The sequence below is a fragment of the Triturus cristatus genome, chromosome 10 (assembly GCF_964204655.1).
Source record: "Triturus cristatus chromosome 10, aTriCri1.1, whole genome shotgun sequence".
Taxonomy (NCBI): domain Eukaryota; kingdom Metazoa; phylum Chordata; class Amphibia; order Caudata; family Salamandridae; genus Triturus; species Triturus cristatus.
Window position 1 is genome coordinate 767,345,705 of NC_140593.1, and position 20,772 is coordinate 767,366,476.

Below are 20,772 nucleotides of genomic sequence, written 5' to 3' on the forward strand. Positions count from 1 at the left end.
ATTGGGTGACCCCCTGTTCTATTATTAGATCTTTTCTTCTCTATTAAGGACTTAATATGATAATTATTATCTTGCGATTTATTACCAGGAAGAATTGATCTTTGTGTGGGCAAACTGGTAACATTGTTCATAGTGTCTGAGCTTGATGGTTCTGTGGTTCCAGTCCTGATGTAATCGAACGCTACCTGTGGGATTGAGAGTGAACTACAGGGATGGTTATCAGTGCGTTGCGCGTTCACCCCCCACGATTGCCTTAATGTCTCCTCTTAAACACCCCTCTATGTTTGCCACTCTATCCGTTAATTTCCTTAAGGCGCCAGCCACTTAGTTAAATAAATCATCAATTTTTCTCGAGATTTTTCCTTTTTCTTTGGATTGGGCCTCAATTAGTGTGTTCGCCATGGATCTCACTGCGCTAACCGAACTTCTGAGTACAGCTGTTTTTGATTGTTTACCCAGGTTTTTCCTTTTCTTAGGTATCGATTTTTACTCAGGCTCGTCGAGCTCTTCCCAACAGAGTTTGCTGTTTGAGACCCCTCCACAACATCAGGATTCTTACAGCGTTTCGACGGTGGTTGGGAATCATCCTCTGTGTCACAAACATATAAAAGATCTGAGGTCTCCTGTATACACCCGTTATAGGCACCCTGAACAGCTTGCCTCTCGCATACTGTAGTGGCAGATTTATCGGGAGAGCTAGCACGTATATTGCTTCTCATTAGCATGTCTCGTCTCACTTGAGTATGGGTCTCTTCTACCGTATTTATTTGCTCCTCAATAGCTCCCATTGCACCAGTCAAATAGGTCAGCAGTGATTTTTTGCCTCTCGTTTTCTGGACTAAGGTGTCAATGCGACCCGTTTTCCTTTTACCCATTACTTTATTTATTTTATTTATTTATTTTTACAATTTATTAAGCGCAACATTCGCCCGTAGGCGTCTTGGCGCTATGACTTTCAGCAATAATCAGAAGGGATGAAATATAGCAGATACAGTAGGCATGATTATTGGTTAAATAACCAAGTTTTCAGTAATTTCCTGAACTGAAGGAGAATTTGACTTAGTTTGATGTGTGGTGGTAACATATTCCACATTCTAGCTGCTGATACCACAAAACGTCTGTCTCCCCAAGACACAGTTTTTGTGCGTGGGACAGTGATTTGTAAACTAGTCACAGATCTTAGGGATCTGGTGGGTTGATATAAGGTTAGTTGATCTTGAAGAACTTGTGGGCCTTGCTTGTTTAGGGCTTTGAGAGTAAGACATAAGGTCTTAAATTTGATCCTATTCCTGATTGTAAACCAATGATAATCCCTGATGGTTTGACTAATAGAAGCAAATTTGGGGGTTTTGGAAAGCAATCTTGCCGCCGCATTCTGGATTGACTGCATTTTCGCTATCACCCATGTTTGAGCATTTGCAAAAAGGCCATTACAGTAGTCTAAAGATGAGAGAACTAAAATGCTCACCACTGTTTTAGCCGCATTGTCAGGTAGGAACGGAATGACTTTTTTAATAATCCTTAATTTCTGAAATGCAGTTGAGGCCATCTGATTTGCATGAGAGGCGAAATTAAGTTTATCATCGAAGATGATACCTAGGTTCCTAACTTTAGATACCGGAGTCGGCAGCGTTCCCATGGATGGAGGCCACCAGACGGATGACCACCCTGGGGAAAGTTTCCCAAAGATGATCACCTCGGTCTTCTCAGAATTTAATTTCAGGCAATTCTCTGCCATCCAATCTCTGATTGCCAGCATACCATCCTGGAACCTTGCCGCTACCTCCTCCCCATCGTTCTTAATGGCAAGCACAAGCTGGGTATCATCCACATAAGAGGTCAGGCTCATCCGGTGTTGTTTAATCACCCTAGCTAAGTCCGACACATAGATATTAAAAAGTGTCGGACTTAGGGATGAGCCCTGCGGAACCCCACAAGGTAACGCCAGATTTGCAGATTTAAAAGGGCCTAGCGTTACCGCCTGTGTTCTACCTGATAAGAAGGAGGCGAGCAGATCCTTGGCTTTTGCTTGAATGCCTAGATTACCGACACGGTCAATCAAGATGAAATGATTGACCGTGTCGAAGGCCGCCGAGAGGTCCAGCAGTATTAAAACTGCTGTCCCACCTTGGTCTTTGATGACTCTAATGTCGTCTGCTGCTTTAATCAAGGCCGTCTCCGTGCCATGAAGCTTACGGAAGCCAAATTGTGTGTCGTCCAGCAATTTATGTTGTTCTATATATTCTGCCAGCTGGGAATTTATAGCCTTCTCGAACACTTTTGCCAGGAATGGTAGTCCAGCAATAGGTCTGTAATTCTTAAGCTCCTCTTTGTCCAAAGAGGGTTTCTTAAGAAGAGGTTTAATTGTCGTGTTTTTTAGGCTATCTGGGTAGGTACCTGTTTTAAATACAGTATTACAGACTAAGGTGACAGTCTCTATAATCGTTTCCAAGACTGGGAGAAGAATTTTTGGAGGGCAGGGATCCAATGCCGATCCCGATTTTATCTGCTGTATGATGGTCCTCATGTGTGCAGTATTTATATCTTTAAATTGGTCTAAGGAACAGTTCAGCCGCCCATGATTAGAAAAATTGTTGTCTACATTATCCTTGGATGCGAATTCTACATAGATATCATTTACTTTAGTAAAAAAGAATTTAGCTAGAGAGTCGCAAAAGCTCTGCGAGGAGGGGGGGACTAGATCTACCACTTTACCTGCCAACTGCTGTACTACTCCAAATAATTGTTTGCTCGAGTTCTTAGCATTCTCTATTTGTTGTGCATAGAACTTTTTCTTCGCCTCGTTGATCATTTTTTTGTAACAGTGTAAAGTGTCTTTATATTTCCTTCTGCTCTCAGTGTCATAGGATCTACGCCAGCAACGTTCCTGAGTTCTGCATTGCTGCTTTTTTATTCTTAATTCCTCATTAAACCATGGGGCAGATGGTGTCGTCCTATTTTTTTATATAGATTTTATAGGTACAAGGGTATCAATCGCATTTCCAATCCAGGAGGTGTACTGATTGGCAGCTGTATTGGCTTCTGGGGAAATCTTAGGACGTGAGCTTTCTAGGTGCTCTTTAAAAGCGACATAGTCTAAATCTTTCCACATTTTAAAGTACTCTTGATTTCTGGGCACGTGCTTCCTACAATGTACAGAATTGATGATAATCCCGGCCAATATGGCATGATGGTCGGACCACGTAAGTGGCAGAATATCAGAGATTCTTAGCCCATTGATATTAGAGAATATAGCATCCAGCGTGTGGTCAGCCTAGTGTGTGGATGTGGTAATCTCAAGAGAGAAGCCAAAGGCATCCAGATCTGCCCGTAGCGTTTGCGTGTCTATATCGTCAGTTTTATCTAAATGGAAATTCCAATCCCCTAGTATCATACAGGAGTCTTCAATAGCTAGGGTTTCCAGCAATGAGCTAAAATTAGACAGAAAATCATTGCGGGGCCCGGTGGCCGGTATATAAGTATGCCCTTGAGATTAAATGTAGGTGTGAGCAGGATATTAAAATGTAAAGCTTCACAGGACGAAGAGTGAATAGGATTAGTTCTTATAGGAAACTCAGACCGGGATATTATTGCTACGCCACCCCCTTTCTTTCCCTGCCTGTCCATTCTCTGGATGGAGAAATCCGGTGGGACTGCAATCACTAATTCCGGGTCAGAGGTATCGTCCAACCATGTTTCTGTCATAAATAAAATATCTATATTATTGTCCTGGATTACATCCGCTATTTCTTGTCTATGCCTACCAGCTGAACGCGCATTAATTAATGCCACAACAATATTTTTGGTTTCATTTCCAGCCTTTCCATATCTTGATTTATTTATAAATGGTGGGATGCACTTACATTCTGGACATATGATGATAGCATCTCCAATCACAAACTCAGGATCATAGTGATCTGTAGTGGTCTGATCATAGTGGTGTGGTCTGAGCTGGAACAAGGAGTCTGAGGAATAGGTAATCTGGGCCCCTTGCGTGGTTGAACCAGGGGTTCTGGCCCACGGCCCGAACCCGGCGCGGACTGGCACAGACGGGCTTGCCTTTGGCGCGCCTTTGGCGCGCTGATGGCGCGCCCGCTGCGCCCGCCCGCTGCGCGGTCGGGAAGGCATGGAAATTTATATTATGCAGAGGTGGGCGGGAGGCGTCCTAAAGCTGGACCGCAACCTGTTTTGTCCCGGTAAGATGGCGGCTAGCGCCCTTTGACCCCGCGGCGTCAGCACCTTAATCGGCTGAGCCGGGAGTGAAGGATCGGGTACAAGGAGCCTCGTTGTGACTAATATCGCGCACACGAGTGTCCGGCCTCTTAGCTATCTTAAAAATGGCAAGTTAAAATATTCACAAGTTTTTTAAAATCGCTGCACAACAAAATTCGATCTTTTTCGTGTAAAGTAACAAAAGGGAAAGATAGAGCCCCCGGCTTCCGCCTCAGGGGAGATATAACTGAAAGTCTTTACAACAGCTTGACAGTCAGAAATGAAAAACAGGAATCCCGAGCACTCACCAAAGACACAGTGATGACGAAGAGAAATCCAGGAGAATCCAGCCCAGTTTAGAGGGGTTGCCCAGCCCGGTCTCAAACAGTCTAGGTCTTGGCCCAGGCCGAGCCCGGGCACGCCCCGCGCGCGTCCAGCGCTGCGGGTCCCCCGAGAAGCTTTAGAAGCCCCTCCAGGGACTCCTAGTAAAGTGTGGTGTGCGAGATCAGCAGGGGCTAGCAGCAAAGGTCCGAGCTTCGTATCGCGGTCTCCCGCGCTGTGGGACCGCCGAGAAGCTGTAGAAGCCCCTCCAGAGACTCCCAGTAAAGTGCGGTGTGCGTGATCAGCAGGGGCTAGCAGCAAAGGTCCGAGCTTCATATCGCGGTCTCCCGCGCTGCGGGACCGCCGAGAAGCTTTAGAAGCCCCTCCAGGGACTCCCAGTAAAGTGTGGTGTGCGAGATCAGCAGGGGCTAGCAACAAAGGTCCGAGCTTCGTATCGCGGTCTCCCAGCACATCCTGGTCCTGTCCACATTATTTATGACAGCCCTCAGCACATGCAATCATCACATACTACTCAACACTGTACAGACACATTCAGCAGAAGAAGGGCCTGATGAGAGATGGATGAACTCCAAGTATTCGCAATAGAGGTTAATCTCGATATAATAAGAGATTATGTTTTACGCTGGGGAATATTGTCATCAAATATGGGATTGGAAACAGTGACTGGGACAACGCAAAACCTCACAACCCTCGGGTGCACGCAAGTTTGCTATGAGATTTTGATTTAGGGCCACTGATATATACACCATGGGCAGTCTGCCAGCCCTTTCCTCAATCACGATCTATGATGCAAAAATAATAATTTGCATATTATTTCAAGGGAGGGATAACGATATTTTCAGAGCCCAATATAGATTTAGTGAGACTAAAAGAAGCAACTATAACTTACTTTGCTTTTATTCTTCTGCCCTTTCAAATGTCTGTAACAGATGTTACTATCAGCTCCTTCAATGGCACTCAGTTTGTTGACCACGGAAGGGTGAACGTCGGAGTTGGTATAGTTTAATATTAAAAGGTAAACTCTCAGAGGTACCATGGCATAACTCTTGATGGAATTCGTGTGCACTTTTGGTTTCTTATTTTTACAATTGTGTATTTGTTTATTGCCATTAAAGGAAAACGAATGCCGATCAGTCACTCTGAACATAGATATAGGGATACCGCTATGGAGCTTGGTGTGATTGCAACATAGCTGACAGTCGGGTTAGGGGAAGGGGATTTATAGTTGAAGAAGAAAAAAGGCTAGAAGGGGAGATGAATAAGCACAGGACGAAGATCAGTAACGGGAAAAAAATAAATCAGTCACTCTCTTCCATAAAGAGAATGGGGTAGATTTTCGGCGAGACATTTGTATCTCGAGCCAAGTCTCCTCTGTGAGAAAAGTATGCAACCAGATTTAGCATAAAGAAAACAGAAATTGCATGCAATACATATCGCGTACAAACCAGCATGGCAATATTATACTCCTAAAAGACATGCTATGTAGAAACACTGTTATAAAGCTCTGTATAAATGCACCTACAGAGAGAGTATAGCGTGGCTGTGGCACGTCTTATACTGTGCACTCGCACATTTTTCGTGGGAGGTCAAGGATCGAATTCCCGATAATACACATTAGAAAACCGAAGATGTGTAGAGCTCTGGTCAGAAGCCGTGAACTGCACAGATGTTAAAATGTGCAGTTAATACTCATTCACAGGGAGGCATTTTAATTGAATTCCCTTCACATAATGGTGACAAAATCATTTACAACGGACTCCTGTCACTAAGAAACAGCAGCCGAAAGCCCACATCAAGGATGTGATTAGCGAATTCCATGGCTTTATGGCAGACTCACCTCCAGACTCTAAACTTGTGTGCACTGAAGCCCTCATGTGTTATGAAAGAATATTTATCAATGACCAGCACTGCGGGTCGATGGCAGCGACTATGGTGCCACCCCTCACGTGCACCGATGTCCTAAAACCTCCCTAGAGTACGGTGGGGTCATGGAGGCTTATTCCAACCCTACCCTCTGACGAGTTAAGAAATAGGTGGCTGCAGCAGTACACAGCCTCGCTGATTAACAAACAGCCTTGGAAACCCAGGGCTTCTGCTTAAAGCGCCCAGGCTGTTTACAATCAACGAGGCTGCAGTGCGTCATCAGAGGGCAGTGCCTTACAGTGTTGTAGGCTGCTGGAGGCCAGGGCTGAGATCAGGTAAGCCCTATAAATCATGCGACTGCCGGCACATGCGCTCTAACACATGCCTATTGAAAGTGCCTGGTTTTGCCTGACCCTCGCACTGAGGGAGGGTCACACTCTTTGAAGTTATAACAAATTAAATATTTGTAACGTGACAGCAATTGATGCAGAAATTAAAGCAGGGGCGGAGCCCTGCCGCCCTAATGGAGAAACCGCCCATTTTCAGGGCAGAAATATGCCTAGTAACCAAAATAAGAAAGAGGAAAAGTTAGTCTGAAATAAAAAAGCTTTTGATTTGATGGCATTAAAATGCATACGCCAAACCTACTTAAGACACTCTGCGCATCTCTATTCCTACAGCAGAGGTAGGCTTAGATCCATAGCCTAAGATAGAACTGGAGTTAAGCATCTCTGAGAAAGTCAAACTTTTAGGTGAAAGTACTATTGAATCTACAGAGGTGGAAGAAGAAAGAGCAAAAAGTCAGTCAGACAAGAGGATCTTCCCCTTCCTCACTTCTTTCCTTACCTGTACTTCTAATTGAGTAAACATATACTATGGACTGTTTTAATGACCCACCATAGATGATGCACTAACATCAGAAATAAAAAAATCTTTCTTCATTGCCTCAACCACAAATTGTAAGAGTGGATTTTAATTTACCTTCACTCCAGCTTTGAGATAAGCTCTTTAAAACATACTTATGCCTACTACCCTCCTGGGGTAAAGAACAACAACCAGGACTTTCCAGCCATCTCTGTCATCGGCTTTTCTTTCAATCTGACTCCAGGTGCAACCCATCTCCTTGCAGTCAGCCTTGAGCCTTGGCACCTGGTGTTTCTTGGCCTTTCTCTTTTCCTTTTCTCTTGAGGATTCCAGGTCAGGGCTTGCCTGGTAGTGTTTGATGCGGGCTTGCAGAGGATGTGACCTATCTAGCCCCAACATCTTTTCATGATTTCTTCATGAGCAGGAATTTGGAAAGTCTGCTGTCGCAGGTCATTGTTGCTGGTGGTGTTTGGCCATCAGATTTAGAGGATTTTCCTCAGCAAGGTGTTGGTGAAAGCACAAGTCTGTTGGTGGTGGTAACTGTTGTCCTCCAAGTTTCTGCTCCATACAGAAGGACCAATTTTATGTCAGTGTTATAAAGCCTGATCTTGGTTTAGGTCCTCAAGTTTCAGATCTACTTTAGCTGAATGAAGGCAGCCCTTGCTTTGTCGGTTCTTGCCTTGAAATCCGCATCTTCTGTGCCGCCCTGCTTGCCTATTACACTGCCCAGGTAGGCGAAGGCCTCAACCTTTTCCAATGCATCACCTACAAGAGCGACTGCAGTTGCGCTGGCTGTGTTAACCTTCCGGATCTTGGTTTTTCCCCTGTGGATAATGAGGCCAAGTTGTGTTGATGTGGCTGACACATTGTTGGTCTTTTCTTGCATCTGCAGATGGGTATTGGAGAGTAGACCGAGGTCATCTGCAAAGTCCAGGTTGTTGAGCTATGTCCAAGGTGTCCACTTGATCCCATTTCTTCTCCTTGCTGTGGATGTGTTCATGATCCAGTCTATGATCAGAAGGAAGAGATAAGTCGAGAGAAGCAACCCTGGTGGACTCGAGAGCTTCACTTCGAAGGCATATGTGAGTTGTCCTCCTTGGACTATCTTGTAGGCCATTCCCTCTTAGGAGTTCCTGATGATTCTTATGAGTTTATCTGACATATTGTGTAGTGTCGGAGGAGTTTCCAGAGGGTCTCTCTGTTCAAGCTGTTGAATGTCTTCTCATAGGTGATAAAGTAGACATAGAGGGGGGTGTTCCATTCTATTAGCTGCTCAGTGATGACACACAGTGTTACAGTCTGGCCTGTTCAGGATCTATCTTTGCGGATGCCAGCTTCTAGTCTCTCAACTGAGCGTTGACTTGTTCCTTCACTCTATTCAGAATTACTCTGTTGAACACTTTGACTGGAGTTGACAGAAGAGTTATCCCTCTGCTGTTTACGCAGTTAGTCAGGTCACCTTTCGTGGGGATCCTGATGAGATTTTTTGTCTCCAACATATGTTTCTGGCTTGCTGTATTTGCCAGAGAGTTTCCTTGTTATGTCATAGAGTTCTTTCAAGTTCCCATCGCTTGCTTCTTAATGGACTTCTTTAGCAAGACCATCGATGAATCATCGCTTGTGTGTTCTTAAGCTTCTCTTTGCTCCCTAGTTGGTTTTGGTGTATCCATCTTGAGCTTTTGCTTTTTCTGCTCTTGTTTGACTGGTGTTGACTGCAGGTTTCTTTTCCTTTTTGTCTTAGATTTTGCAGAGAGTCTCAGTGGAGATCCATTCCTTATGCTGGTGTTTCTTGGGACCCAGTACCTCCTGGCATGTTGATTTCACTGTTTCTTTGATCTTCTACTACTGATTTTCTAATGGATTTCTGTGGTCCTTTAGTTCTTGTATGACTTGAAACTTGTAACTGAGGGGGAATGAGTATTCACTATGTTTCTGTGTATCTTTGATGATGAAAACATAATTGGCGGTTTAATAAAAGGGAATAAAAGTTGAATTAAAATCTTACAATTGGCTATTGATCATATTAATTGTGTGTTCTGAATACCAATACGTTTTAATTTACCCTCTTTTTGCTCCATAAAACATTGTCTTAAATGTTTTATTTTGTGATGAGCGCAGTTTCCCAGTATTGCTGAAGTAAGAATCAAATAAATTTCCAGTCATGATGAAATTGAATTAGGCTTGGAACTACCAGATTGTGATAAAACTGGAAACACAACATGGATCATAAATTGTTCAAGGGTTAAAGCTATTTGGCTCTACTTCTTGAATTCCTAGATCCATTTTGCCTATCGATGAAGAGTCTTCTGTTAATGAAATAGCATGGAGGAACGCCTTGAAGCCTTCAGGCTAGAGTGATAGACAAAATAAAAGAACAACAAATGAACACCATTATAACAGGAAAACATAGAAAACCGCTTCTGAGAGAGGAATTAATGAGAAGCAAAAATGCAAATCACATCTGCTGGAGCGTTAGGAAGCATGAGAAATGCGTATCACCTTATCATAAGATCTTGAAATGATAAAAGAAAATCAAAAATGGCAGGTCAAATCTGACAATGGTGATAACATTGCTTCAGGAACACTGTAAGTGTCTGGAAACTTTATTGCTGGCAGAATACTGCGGTTGAAATTGAAGCTTTTTCTAGCCAGATTGAACCAGTACAGAATACACTGAAGTATACTTTACTGTTTCAGAGCAAAATAACTCCCTCAGAAAACAAAAAAGTAAGCACTGCATTAGCTAGTGACAAAGCAATGTCCCCAGTTAGCAATCGAAAATATTTTGTTATAAAATATTAGTAGACATTTTATTGTTCAAACTGTTTCACAATATTGAGGAAACTGTTGAGGCTACCTTTTCACAGACAGAAGCAAATAATGTGTGTTCGTCCAGAAGGGCAGGAGCAAGCTCAGTTCTTACCACCCTATCTCTTTTAAATTCAAAACTTCTTTTGGCAGTGTTATGCATTGTCTGGTCAAAGTAATTACTCAGGTTGTTAGCAATTAGCAATATGGGTTTATTCATGAATGGAATGTGTTATTGATGTAGGAATGCATTCCGTTTCATGCAAATACAAAATAATCCACTGGCCTTATTTCTTCGGACGTTCCACACTTTCTTCCTTCTCCAGAACTCTGGAGCCAAAAGAATCCATGTTGGTGCATAGTGAGTACATTTTAGAGCCCCACTCTGACTTCAGGGATCGGAAGTCCACCAACAGGTCTGTGTTTACTTTGAGACGTAGTTCAGCCTTGAAGGTCTCTAAAACTGGTGACTAAGTCTTATCTTGTGGGTGTAAAAGTGACCAGTTCTGCTGGTCCAGGAACACCTCTGACTATTTCCTAGTTGGTAGATCTTGTCCATTGCGGTTCAGCCTGTCCTTAATACAATTAAACATCCCACTCTGAGACTCCAAGTGTCTCTTTGTTGGCATGAAAGCTGAGCTCCTTGGTTGGTGACGCTCCTGCTTGGGATATGGACCTTCCCTGCACCTAGTGCTGGGTTGTTTGTTAATTTGAGGTTAAATCCGCGGACTCAAGCAGCCTCAAATCAGGACTGAAAATGTCTGTTGCACGATTAAATATTCCAAATTCACACAGTTAGATCTCACATCGCCCTCATCATTTGTCAATCTGTCGTCGAAATGTCTCCAAGAGTTGCACGGTCTCAGGCATCACTGGACATACCAGCTCTGGTCGCTCTAATCTGACTTCTTAATTCAGGTCTGAAGGCAAGGGCCAGGCAGGAGACCCTGCAGCGCACGAATGCTCAGGTTGGAACCAGATTTGGGGGTGGAAGCACCTGGTCAGATGCTGCAGTCTGATGTAAGCTTTATTAATTTGACTATACGCCTTAGATTTATAATGTCCTATTAGGCCCTTGGAACCTGGTCCAACATTTTAATAAGAATAGCTCGATCTGTTGTATCAAATCTCCAGTTGAGCACTTTAGCTGCGGGGCGAACACAATAGGTCCATTGTTTTTGCTGCTGCATTACAGTTTTGGTTAGTGCAGACTACATAGAGTTTGGGAGATGAAGATGAAAATGGTTGGAAAATACAAAGTCATATGTACAGCATTCCCCAGACCTAGTACCTTTTCAGAGGACCTGGTCAACCTCTCATGTTCACGTTGCCAGGTCAGGGTATGCAGGTCACTGGATTAGGTGAAGGTCTGTAATAACCAGAGTGGAGGACTGTGCTCAGTATCCCCCCAGCACCCAAATTTTCTAACACCATCAACCCTGTTTGTAGTGCGGACTCTGGGAATGAAGAAGGAGAGGAAACAGCATTAGGGTAGGCACAGAAAACAGCATTGTTCAAGCAGCTTGAGTAAGTTAGCGGTTCTTCATTTGAGTTATTTTTTTTTACATTTCACTCATCACACTTCGACCTAAAGCGATGATGAAAAAAGGCAGAAAATGGGAAAAAGAGGAAGAGACTGATGGAAAACAAGGAGGAAAGGCGAAAGCATGGGTGAAAAAAACACGCAGGGGTAAGATAAAGATGCAGGGCATGTGAATGAAGATGGAATCAAAGCTAAACAGCCTTGGTATTTTGCAACCTCAACATTCAGCAGCTGCGCCTTCTGGCTTCTGAGCAAACCCTTGGTGACCGGCCCTTATTATTTCACAAATTTAGCACTGTAAGTAGGTCAGGGGAACACCAGTTCCTGTAAATTAAGGAATAAATTAATACCATGATAAACACTTGACAGTATTTAAGGTAACCCAAAAGCATAAATTCTTTCCACCATTAGTCCTGATGGCAGCTTGGACCTGGTAGCAGTGAGAAAGTAGCTCATAGTGGTAAGCCTGCGTGAATAATTGGAGAGAGTTAAATCTTAAGCAGTTTCACAATAACCCACAGGGGCACCTGCAAACAAAACAAAATGCACATGAAAGAAGGGGGCTGGGTGAGCATGCTAGTCGGGTGCAGAGTGATCCATCAACTATATTAGAAGGCAGTGCTGGCCTAAATGCTTCCAGATCCCCTTTTAACTCTGGAGTGAAGGATGGACAACCTGGAAGTCAGTGACGGCCATATTGGATTGGGAAGTAAACCATTAAGGAAACTGAGTTCATAAGAAGGTGGTGGCCATTTCAAATCAGGCAAAACTCTTACCATGTAAATGGCACAGCTGTCACATGTTTATCTCCCCTGGCTCAAACATGTAGAAGCAGGCCACAACTTTTTGACCATCACCCCAGTCCAAACACACCCCAACCCGTTTTGTTTTATCATGGTGCTAGTGGCAGGGTTTAGTGGGTAATTAAAAGAGAGGGATTTGTCCGATGGTAAGTCACTGTGAGGTGAATGGCTATGTTAGGAGAGATTATCCTGAGTTTGGCTTGAGAAGTTTTTCAGTAACATAGTAGATGTGTTAATGATGTGGGTAGTTGACTTGTATGCACCTCATTATGCATAGTGTGATGTATATAAAATCGAAAATGAAGACGCAAGCACTTGAAGTAAGAGTCAAGGGAAGAGACATCACTGCATTAGAGGCCATTAAATCTGTCTGTTGAAATACTTGAAGGAAATGTGTACAGAGTAGCTTGTTATGTGCCGAATGCTTATGACTGGCATAAACCACAGTGTAGTTACCTTTTTGTATTGAACAGTATTGTGTTAAATCCAGCAAAAGGAAGGAACTCTGAGCTGTGGTTGTGGCTATGCCTCCCAACTTACTCTCTTGTTAAGGCTGAGGTCCAACCCAGAATTTCCATTCTATTGGCTCCTTACGCAAAGTACGTAGTCTTGGAAATATGGGAAGCTTCCCTTTATGTCATTATGAAGTGTAAGAGTAGCTTGTCATACGGCCAATGTTTGAAGGTGCACAAAGATGGTCCATGGGAATTGTAGGCATGAACAGTTTGAGATGCCAGATACAGTTTTATTTATGGACATTTGTTTGTTTATTTATGGACATTCGTTAAGCACAACTTACACTCCCATGAAGTCTCTTAGTGCAGACTGGACAAGCCACATGTCATACGGGAAGAAACATTATAGGCAGACTAGTTTACTGGGAGAACAGCCAAGATTTAATGAGTTTTAATGTACTTTCTGAATTTTATCAGGGTAATGGTGAAATTGAGAAAATCCAATTTACTGTTAACACTGAGAGACCTAAAGTACTCTATCTACACTGCAAGTTACATTTCTGCTTGGTTTATCTGTAACAGGAGTGTGCAAATAACTCTATAGATAGAATACACTGGCACAACTGACAAGATTCCATCTTCAACTTCTAATAAAGAATTGGTGTACAGCCAAGTCTCACAAATAAAATGCATCAGGAAAACGGGTCATGTCAAAGAAATGTCAATTACAGAAGAAAAATTATTGGTTCAGTTGTTAAGTAGAAGTTATATGGAGGCTACTCTACAAACAACTGAAACTAAGCAAATGTAATAATGAGATAGACATCATTAGAGAAAGACATAATTACAACTCAAAATACATCAGCAGATATTCTACAATATCTCTACCGCCTTTGAAGACGATAGCTATAAAACATTGGAAATTGATAGAATTGTGTCAAGAACCACCTGTTTTTGCATGTAAATGAGCATATAATGTAATTGATATGTTGGTAAAACCAAAGACACTAAATTCACGATGAGTACATTAAATACTGAAAAAAGTTGAAGGGAACGTCTCCACGCTTTAATTGCACAAACTGCAGCTTTGCTACTTATTGAGAAAAGACTTACCATCCATTCAGCAGCAAATCTATACAGGCAAAATCATCATACAACATATGAAATGTTTTAACTAATTTATTAAATTTGATGTGATATGTGATAATAATATAAAAAATGTAAGTTCGGCACAATGAACAAAATGAAATATTAGGACAAAAATTTAAACATCAGCTATGCCAAGATATTTCAGTGAAAAAAAGCGTAGCATATTTTATCAAAATAAAATTTCAAGTAGTTGACCATTCACCAAAGCTTTCAAGATGAGGTAATTGGAATAAATATTAAGTCAAAAGGAAATTGGTGGTTTAGCACTTTTGATATTTTAAAACCAAGGGAAATGAATGAATAACATGATTTATATGTATTCTATAAATTGAGAAATTGCGGACAAACACACAAATTTGTTAAAGATTTTTGTTATTATTGAAATAACTGAAACATTAACGTGAATAATTGAGCACTTAAAGTATAACATTCAACATATTGATTTACTTATTGATACATGGTGCTAATTTGAAAATAATTTGATTTATATTTTACAAGATATATATGTATATATGACACTTAGTTAAAATGTGGGTATTATTTTCACAACAAATGAAAATTAGAGGAATAAGAGATGTTGTTTTAAATAAGACTTTATACATCTACATTTAAACAAAAAATTTAGTAAAGTATGGTTGGTGGAATTGGATGAATTCAATTGATAAACATGAGAACAAGAGGAACCATGCAATTGTGATGGGGAGTGGGGAGTGGACTGGAAATATATGTGTCATGACATGGTGGTAGACGCTAACTTCCATAGAACTGTAGCCCAGTTTGAGGAGCTTGGACTCTGAGTTGGCACCTCTGATTATTATCAATATGATAGAAATCAGATGCATACTAACTTTGATCTCAGTAACAATTTAACCCTTTCGCTGCGGCGGGAATTCCGCCACAGCGCTGAGGGGTGCGGGGGGGCAGCGCGGTAGCGCTGTGCTCATGACGGAGCCGCTCCGTCATGAGCCACGGTTGAGCTGTACTCATGACGGAACGGTTCCGTCATGACTCCGCCCATTTGCGTTGTCCCCCCGTACAGGCGGGGAAACAGCGCCGCGTAGGCGTGTCATGACGGAACCGTTCCGTCATGAGCACACGGCCACCGTGGCTCATGACGGAGCGGCTCCGTCATGAGCGGGGAAGGGGTTAACAAGTAATCTAATAAGAGCAATATTGCCTAGTTGTGGTACAGGACTACGAGAAGCTCCTAGCTGTGCTTTAAAGAATTACAGCAAGTCACTGAGTACCCGCAGTTATTTTAATCGAAAGGAAGTGAATAAGTAATTTTCAGCAGGAATGCACTAATCCTTGTCACTAAAGAGAGTGGTACATTAGGCACCTCATAGTGAGACATTGATCACAGTGCAGGAGGGTCTGGCCATTGGACGGCAGGGGATCAGTGAGATTCTGTCATGTAAATGAAGGATTGAGGGGTATTGGGTAAGAAGATTTCACCTGGGGCAGAGAGCAACTTATTTGAAAAGAATAGAAAGGTAGGAGCAAGGGAGGAATGAAAGGAGTCAAGATACCAGAGGATAGAATAACTAACACCCTCAGTATATGTTGGGGTATTGCACACGGGTTGATTGCTCCAGGCGAAATACTCCATGTGGCAATCTAGAGTCTCTGGTCTAGAATTATCGGGTCTGAAAGCTCTGAAGCCTAAAGTTCTACACTCTGAGGCACCAGGCCTGTCATTTTAGTAGTAGGGGGGCTGATGTTAGCAGCATTGCTTGACCCAGCCCACTCCCTCCTGCAGCTGTCGGGGGGGGGGACATACAGTGCTTCCCCAGACACACAGGAACAAGCATGCCCTGCAACCCTACAAACACACCAAACCACACAGGCACCCCTGATGCCACTATGATGACATTTTACACCTGCTCAAAGCAGGTAGAAAATGTCAGCCTTTTAAAATTTTTTGCTGAGATCAGGAACAACAGTGGGTCCATGCTGTTATTCCCCAATTCAGGGGAATATGTTTGTTTACTTTGAGATTGGTTGCTTGGTCTGCTCTTTTTTATTTGAACTATAATGTTTGGAAATTCAGTTTAAGTGAGCAACTTTTTTTTATTACACTGTATTGTGGAATTATTATATCACTTCATAGCACTAATGAGACAACAAAGACTGCTTCCTGGGCTTCATTGTGGAGTGAATGGTTGAAGAGGTTTGGGTAGTAGTTTGGGCAGCATGGAGACTAGTGAATGTAGTGTGAGAGGGTCAGAGACGATCTGAAATCATGGTGTGGCAAACTGGGTGCTGTGTCTGAGCATGAGGTGTTGCATATTTTTCATTTCTTAAAGAGAATGTAAAGAGACAGGTTTTCTATGAAGTCTGAATTTCAAGATGGCTGCTAATTTTTCAACTGTGATTACTTTTTTATGTTGACTCATTTATAAAGCAAATTATTGTACTGCATCTCATTCATAAGATACACTCTTCCTGGCATCTTGTTTTCAACAAATTTGACAGTAGTAGATAGTGGAGAAGTGTAATCTGTCTTATCGATTACCTTTGACTCAGTATGAAAGCGGTGCTGTCAGGTACACTCGGCTGTAAAACTATGAAAGAACAGTTCTTTAGTTGTCAACATGGCTTATGAAGCTTATCGTTTGTCACCAACATGTGGCATTTTCTACCTGGCATGAGTAAGAGTCCTCACAAGGCCAACTAAGTCTTCCATCTTTTTTAGCTTTGGAAATCTAGTAACATTAAATTAGGTACTAGAGGTTATTTACAGCGAGCTGAGAGTCATCATAGATATAAATTCTGCTTTATCCATTGTTGTGAAGCTAGTGGCTTATCATTGTTCTGAAGGACATGGATTTTTTTGTCTGCTTAGTATTGATCTTTACCTGTTGTGGGCTGCAAGCATTCCACAGTCAATTAATGGAAGTATACTCTTTTACGTGCCCTAAGTTTCATAAAAATATTTGAATTTTATTAGAAGCATACAGATTATTTCAAATATTCTATATAATGAAACTTGTAATTTTTCTCATAAACCTAATCTTAAAACACTTGTTTGGAACAAAACCTTTTTTTCCTGAAGCAATTACGTCTAGAATATAGCGGCTTCATAGTACTTTACCTGCCAAAGGTTAGTATTTCCCAGCTTAAGACCTCATTTCAAATTGTCAGTGGTGTTATTCACTGGGGGATGGTCGGATGGTAGCGGGTAAGTTACTGTTCCAGACAACTATAAGTTTCTCAGTACCTTTGCCCTGGGAATTATCAGACCTGCAAACTCAGGCTCTGTTAATTCCTGCCCTGAAGACAACGGACGCAGATTTCTGGCGAGATTGCGGGACGCTGCTGAACCCGTCCCCTCATCGACTGTAAACTACAGACTGAGGGGAAACAAAAAAAACTGCCTCCTAGCTGTAGTGTAAATTACACTGCTTCCCCTACCGCCCTGACTATGACTGAGAGAAATTGCCCTCCACCCATTAATCACCTGCCTGAACCAGGTGGTAAATTTGGTCATGTCATTTCCACCAGATGAGAGAAAAACACACAGGATTGGACCTGATATTTCCGGGTTGACATATTCCTCATTCACTGGGAAATAGCTTGTGATCCTCAGATATAGATGAAGGGATACAGGCTGGAATAAAAAATTCCAGCTACCAGTATCCCTGCATCTAAATTGAGGATAATCTCAGTAAAGACCATAGTCGCAATTAGTTTCTCCTGCTGAGTTTCAAACTCATATAATGTGCAAATTGCTCCATTATTTCAGTAGCAAGTACATTAACCACTGAGATAAACTGTTTCAATCTTCGGGTGTAATCATTAAATAACACCCACCACTGGTCGTATGGAAATTTGGGGCCTCATTACAATGTCAGTTGGAAAGCATTCCGACCGACTCCTTGTCGGAATGGTTTACAACCGACTCAGGTTCGGGGAGTCCGACCGACTGATTACGATGGTTCTGAACACCTTTTAGTCAGACTCCCATTGACTTCAATGGTAGCCTGTGTGCCGACCGACAACACAGGCTCCCATTGAAGAAAGGGGTGGTTGCGGAAAACGTTGCACCTTGGGCCGGCACCCTATTGAGCCTGCTGCACTGTGCGTGGTTGCAAAGAAGGGTCCCTTGGGTACCGCCACGGACCCCAACCGGAGGACTCCGGGTGAAGGGGGGCCTGCTATGGGCCCCCAAAGTCAGTTTCCAATAGCCTTTCCGTGTCGGACAAACTAATTCGTAAAGGCTGTTTGAATCCGACATCGTAATATGTTGGTCGGAAACGCAGTCCATAGAGCTGTACGATTCGGCTCCGAATGCCATTCGGTACCAAATCGGACAGAACGAACGGTTACCTTCCATCGTAATCAGTCAGTCGGAAATATTTCCGAGCCGGTCAGAAACATTGCTTTCGACTTGTGTTAGGAAAATTCGAATGCCGTTCGGAGCCTTTCCGACCGACATCGTAATGAGGCCCTTAATTGTCGATAAAGAGAAGTAAGATGCGATCATCTACATCAGTCCAATAACATTATACATCTTTAATGACTTTTAGTCCAGTCAATAAAGAGAATTAATACTTGTTAAAACCAATGTTTCAATTATTTTAGTTTTTAATCTTTTATTCATTGCATATTAATCTTTAGATCTCAGAATTAAAAGTTAATATAATCCATCAATCAATATTTGATTATAAAATAGAATACAGTGTTTGTTAAAATCACAGTTAATATTGTAATAATACAGCAGGAGTGTTCCGTAAAGGAAGATTCACTAATCAAACATATATTGGAATCATGAGAGAAAATAAGGTGTCAGTTCAGATACCCAATAAAGAGTTCTGATGAGAGAAACAATGTGCAAGCATAAAGACTTTGCATATTAAGCTGGAAAGTATTCTTAGTCCAAAAATCAGCAGACAATTAACAAAATCTAAGTGAGGCAGTCTTTCATAAAGGAATGCATCAGAAACTCAAAGGCGAGTCTCCAGTCAGAGAGTCGGGGAAGGATTCTTACTATATTCTAGGAACACGCACTATTATAAACACACAATATTCTATGTTGCAGCATTATTTCCTCCTAAGTCCTCCAAAAGAAATGTATCAAACTCCTGGCAATAAGAAAACTCCCCGGTTTCATGTACTGACACAATGGACTTTCAGATATTAGACCTTAAAAAGTTACATCAATGGTTTTCTGCGGTCCAGACTGCTCTTCTCATGTCTCATTCTTCCTGTTGCCTCCTCTCCTCCCAGTGAGAACTCTCTTTCAGTTGTCTAATACTAAACAAATGCCTATTCACTAGCTAATAGAAGGCTTCTGAAAAAATATAACTTATGCAACACAAAGAAATACATCATGCGCAAACAACTATTCAATGTTGTTGTTGTATAAGCTTTATTTCGACACACGTCATTAAAGCTAAAAAAACAGTTTAACTACAGGTAAAGAAAATGAGAATGAGCTAATCACACAACAGGCATTACAATGAACATACAAGTTCTTCCTTCACAACAATGTTATTTAGCATTGTTCTTCCTATAATAGGACCTCATAGTGAACGGCGTGCAATGATATGGGACGCGCAATGCAACTACGTGCAACACCTCAGCTGAAGGACGATCCCGAGCATAGGCTAGTGAAAATGTGCCATGCTCTATCATTAAAAACAGTTGAAAAGAAGTTCATCATTCAGACTCATTTTTTACAAACAAAAATGAAAATCATTTAGTTTAAAAATACAACATGTATAACAATAAAAATAAAGATAAAAACTAAATTTTTAAAAACAGCAAACTGGTTGATTCAAAGGATAAAATATACTTAAAACGGCCTCAATGGAAAAAAGAGTCCATCAAAATGTTAAAGCTATGACAATGCGGTAGCCTACTTTATGTGCCCTTCTGTCATGTTGTTTTATTTGACTTTTGGACCCTCTAATGGGGGAGCTGCACAGACGTTCTTTGTGCTAAAGTGCTTGTGCGTTGTGTCTATGAGTATCCCGGATTACTTGGGGGGGAAGCTGGTAATCCATTGAACATCTTGGTCCGGGAGACTGCCTGATATTTACCCTTGGGGTTCTTTCATTAGTGCCTTCCTCCTGATTCCCCACATGTGGCTTAGGAACTTTACCACTCCACAAATAGAGAGTGGTCTAGGGTCCGATTTTAAGATATGCAAGGCTTTCCGAAGGTTCCGTATGCCCAATTGTCTGAAGATCGGTTTTAGTCATTTGGATCTTCCGGACATGCAAACAATTCATAGGCAACGGACTCCACCGGTGCCTTGCATCCTGGTCAAATACTCGGACATGAAACATTTAGCTATAACCTCGCCCACAGGGAGAGAGTCAAACCTAAATTGGATGTATAGCATCCTATCCTGGGGACCTGGATTGAGTCTAGGTAGAGTTCCAGTAGCCTGGCCTGTTTATGGAAATAAAATTCTGTTGTCAGTTTCCCCTGGTTGGGTTTAGAAAGCCTGGAGCCCTACATCTAACACCGGTTTCTTAACATTTCTGATCCACCCTACCCTGTTGCATGTGTGTAAACGGAGGTCCTCTGAAAGGGCTTCTGCATAAGGCAGACACTCCAGGGTCCTCCTAATGCGTGCCCAGAAGAGCAACGGGCGGAGCCTCACTATATTGCCGATAGAGCGCCTGCCCATATCGTGCGAAGAGGGGTACTTTGAGGCAGCATCACCAGGTTCCTGAGAAATGTCTGCTCAGAACTACCGAGCTCGGGTATCTTCTCAAATCCC

At 42.2% G+C, this 20,772-nt stretch overlaps 1 protein-coding gene and 1 long non-coding RNA gene across 2 annotated transcripts in view; one reads left to right on the forward strand and one right to left on the reverse strand.

The window, feature by feature from the left end:
• The window catches only part of LOC146789979 (uncharacterized), a 110,528-nt gene extending 105,571 nt beyond the window's left edge, over nucleotides 1-4,957 (reverse strand). Inside the window, exon 1 of the long non-coding RNA XR_014969886.1 lies at nucleotides 4,521-4,957. This is a non-coding gene — a long non-coding RNA (uncharacterized LOC146789979). The remainder of the gene's footprint in view (nucleotides 1-4,520) is intronic.
• Nucleotides 1-20,772, forward strand: part of LOC146789978 (tektin-5-like) — an 881,871-nt gene that overhangs the window by 493,558 nt on the left and 367,541 nt on the right. The window lies entirely within an intron of this gene.